Raw genomic sequence first — 4,524 nt, forward strand, 5'->3', positions numbered from 1 at the left:
TGGAAGAGCATAGTCAATGTCACTGAACTGTGTATGTAGAAATTTTTGAAACAGTGTATCTTTGGCTATGTGTATTTTCACCAAAAAAAAAAAGGTTGAGAAGTTAGAGGGTTAATATGTTGTGGGGTTGTTAACCAATGTCATAAAACAACATGTGTACTACTGTTTCATGAGAAAACTTTGTTCTGTAAGCCTTCACCTGAAGTACAATAAAATATTTAAAAAAAGAAAAAAGAGCCGGGAGTTGAGCAAGTCTGGGATCCCTATGCTGAGAAGCTCCTGGAACCCGGAGACAGAGAGAAAGAGAGCTATAGCACCTAAGACGGTGAGGAGGGACAGTGTAGAAACAGCAACAGCAGAACCAGGAGACCAGCAGGAGTTAGCCCGATGGGCTTCCCAACCCACAGAGTGAGAAAGATGGGCACCTTTGGGCAGGAGGCTTGCAGTAGAGTGGGGTCCCTCTGAGAACTTATTGACAGGGATAAAAGAGTTTTGTAACACTTGCCTGAGCAGGGCAGAGGCCTGCCAGGCGGAGGGGCTAACGGTCAGAGAGAGACCTGCCTGTTGGCATGACTGAGAAAGGCTGTCCTGATCCAAGAACTATATCCTGAGCATTCTTGACCCTGAATTGTAACCTGTTACTTCCCTAATAAACCGCATAATTGTAAGTATTGTCTGTGAGTTCTGTATGGCCATTGCAATGAATTATTCAACTCAGCAGAGAAGTAGAGAGTGCCGTGGGAGGGACAGTTGGTATCAGAATTGGTACAAAGTTTGGAGAGTGGAGGCATGTCTGACCTCCGCCTCATAGGAATCAGCTTTGGGCTGTTGATCTTGATTCTCCTGCCTCCTTGTGAAGTTACAGGAGGTCAGATGCCTTTGCCATGCTGTTTTTACAGGAGGGCAGAAGGAGAGAACTGTGACTGACAGCCGAGGAATACTGCTGGACTCCTGGGGTGACACTATTTTGTTATTGGAGCAAATGTTTATTCATATTACTCCCTTCTGCTGAGCACCAACTTCTCAGCATCTGAACAGAATTCCTTTAAACAAAAACTTTAAAACACAGATTCCTTTCCTCTTCTCCATCTCTGGGGTGCATTTTCCTAGCCTTAAGCACCAGGGAGACAGCCTGCTATGCACCCACCCTATAGTGTGCAGCCGTGGTGGTACTCAGGGTGGCTCCCTCAGGTGATGTCTGCTGGATTCAAAGAATTGGTCCCACAAAAGAGGGAGGGCACAGAACCAAAAGGGGGCACTTTATGGCCCGGTCAGCCAAGGACCCTTCAACCGGTGCTTTTGCTTACAACCTGCCCCTCCCCAAAGATGCTGTGACAATAGACACTAACTAGAGATTCTAGAAGGCTTCTCTTCACTCATGATTAAAGGAGAGAAGGGTAGGTGAGGGTTGGGAGGAAAGGAAGGAGAGAAAGGTAGTGTGTATGTGTTGGTGTGCATGTGAGAGAGAGCACACTATTTCTGAAAAGATTCAAGGCAGAGAAATGTGCTGCCTCCAAGAAGGACTAACACCTGTCTCTCACTTTCTTTTCCTCTGGAAGTATAATTCAGCTCACAGGGTAAGGGTCTGGACTTTCTTCCAGTTGCATGGAATTACAAGCAATGGCCTTAAGTACACCAATGGCAAAAGTCTAATCCTGCCTTCTGCTCTGCACTCTTTCCCAGGAGAACCCCTGGAGGTCAGCTCTTCCCAGGAGACTTCTAAACCAGCCAAGGGCAAGAGGTAGAGGAGGCAAAACTCACTTTTACAATCATTAATGGAAAAAGATAAAAGCCCTAAGTTTGAAAATGAGGTTCAAGGAAAAAACAAAGTGGATTGTGTGGCCTTAAATTTTTGTTATCAGTTGGCCCTCTAAGATAATTTGTAACTTTGGACAAATACAACCAGAGAAAAATACAGAACAGGCTCCTCTCTCTGAAAGGTCACAGAGTCAAGTTGACCAGTTCAAAGAATATATTCACTGGAGGTGCATCCAGACTCTAGGATTCTAATCCCAGGTCCACCACTTACTAGTTACGTAACCTTGGACAAGTTACAAACTGTCACTGAAGCTGAATTTCCCCACATGTCGGATAGAAATACTATGTTGCTGAAGGACTGGTTGTGAAGATGAAAAGAGACAATGCCCAAGGAAGGGCTTTAATTAGTACAGGACACATAGTGGGTCCTCAGGGGATCACCTGAGTTTCCCTTCTAGTATACAAGCTTCCCTTCCAGGCCAGAGCTCAGCTCCATGAACTCCATCCTGCTGGTGAGTCAGACCTCATTTCTCCACTAAACAATATCTGTCTTCTCTGCCCTAATGGAAACTAACAGAAACTGAAGCTATAGGCAGTGAGGGGCTCAATTTGGCTAGCTGGGATCTAGTACATTGGCTTTCCACTCATAATGTCTGTCTTCACCATCAATGGTGCAGTGATCTGCATAGGTTGATTAAAAAAAAAAAAAGTTGTAGTCCAGTCAGTTCTAACTCAGGGTGACCCCATGTGTTACAAAGTAGAACTTCTCTATAGGGTTTTCTTAGCTGTAATCTTTACAGAAGCAGATTATCAGACCTTTCTTCCGCTACACAGCTGGGTGAGTTCCAACCCCCAACCTTTAGCTTAGTAGTCCAATGCAAACCATTTCTACCACCCAGGGACCTTGCATAGGTTGATAGGATGTTCAAAATGAAGGAATAGTTTCACGCACCAGTTTCAGGGTACTCCTCAAAACCAAAACCAAAACCAAACCCGTCGCCATCAAGTTGATTCCAACTTATAGCAACCTTTTAAGACAGAGTAGAACTGCCCCCATAGGGTTTCCGAGGAGCAGCTGGTGGATTCAAACTGCTGACCTTTTGGTTAGCAGCCAAGCTCTTAACCACTGCACAATCAGGGCTTCAGGGTACCCCCAAACCCTCTGCCGTCGAGTCAATTTCAACTCATAGCAACCCTATAGGACAGAGTAGAACTGCCCCATAGAATTTCCAAGGGGCAGCTGGTAAATTCAAACTGCTGAACTTTTGGTTAGCAGCCAAATGCTTAACCACTGTGCCACCAGGGCCCCAGGGTACCCCTAAACCAAAAACCAAACCTGTTGCCATCAAGTCAATTCCAACTCATAGCAGCCCTATAGGACAGAGTAGAACTCCCCCACAGAGTTTCCATGGATCGGCTGGTGGATTCGAGCTGCCGGCCTTTTGGTTAGCAGCTGTAGCTCTTAACCACTATGCCACCAGGCTCCAAGGGTACCCCAGGACCCTCAAATTAACTCTCAAGACCCCCAACTCTTTGGTTTTAAATGAGGGAGTTGGGAGGGGTCATAAGATTTTGCCCACTGTCTCTACATAGTCACAAGGCCAGAAAGGAGTTAGCCCCCATGGAAGCCCCCTTGTAAACAATACCTGGGTAGAGATTCATGTCTTTGGTCTTCGGTTCAATTACAGTCAACCAACAAATACTTATTGAGTCCCTGAGGCTTTGTGTGAATGACCAGTTGCCCTAGGCCCTGTACAGTTGGCTGCAGAAGTGAAACGTGGATGTAACTTGAGGCTCATAATGTCAATATGGGCCTCTTTCTTGAGGCTGAAGCTGCTAAAAGTCATTCTTGGTCTCTGAGTCTCAAGCTGGGTCTTATGACTAACTTCTAAGTGTTCCCTTATCTGTATTTTAAATAAATCCTGCTCCAGGGGATCCTGGCAAAGAGTTAATCAGAGAATGGATATGAGCAGGCCTAGCCCAGACTCTAGCACAAAGTAGCTCTTTAAACTTTTCCCTAGCATTTGAACCCAGGGCCTCCATCCACTCCTGCTGCAAGAGGAAAGTGAGTACTTAAAAGAATCTAATAAAGGGACTGGAATCCCAATAGGGTCTGCCCAGTACAGCCTTTGGATTTCACCCATCTTCTTATGTTGAGTAGGCAGCTGCCCTCTTGATGTGATTTGAGGGGGAGCTAGTAAGTGAGAATTCTTACCCACAAATACAGCCACTCTGTCATCTCACCATCACTAAGTCTTCACTCATAGAACTTTTCATAACAGAGTTGGAAAGGGCCATAGTCATTAATGGAATTTAGCCACCAATTGATTATATACTCTGAGTAATGTACCCTGACCTGAGGGTTAAAGAGGAAGAGCAGACCAATCGTGGCCAATGGCAGGAGTCCACTGTCAGAGAGGTCTGTCAGTGGTCATTTATACCCACCAGATGGCAGCACCATGCAAAGCCTTGGGGCCAGAAGTGTTAACTAGGATTTGGAAGTTAAAGGGGAGAAATTGGTCCTGACAGTGTAAAGCCTCAATCCTGGGCTGACTGCATGAGAAATGGGGTTGCCTGGTTCCTAGAAGAATGGGGATTGTTGGGGCTTCCAGCAGGGGTGGATGTAGGGCTCAGAGACAAAGTCTAGAAGGAACAATATGTCCAGGACTGGATTCTGCCAAGTCACTGGTCTGAGATGTCATTGACAGAAAAGACACCCTTCTGGGGGAGGGTATGTTTATTTAGTTCCTACTTTGTGCCAGGTCT

This window comes from Trichechus manatus, unplaced genomic scaffold (assembly GCF_000243295.1).
Source record: "Trichechus manatus latirostris isolate Lorelei unplaced genomic scaffold, TriManLat1.0 scaffold00006, whole genome shotgun sequence".
Lineage (NCBI taxonomy): Eukaryota > Metazoa > Chordata > Mammalia > Sirenia > Trichechidae > Trichechus > Trichechus manatus.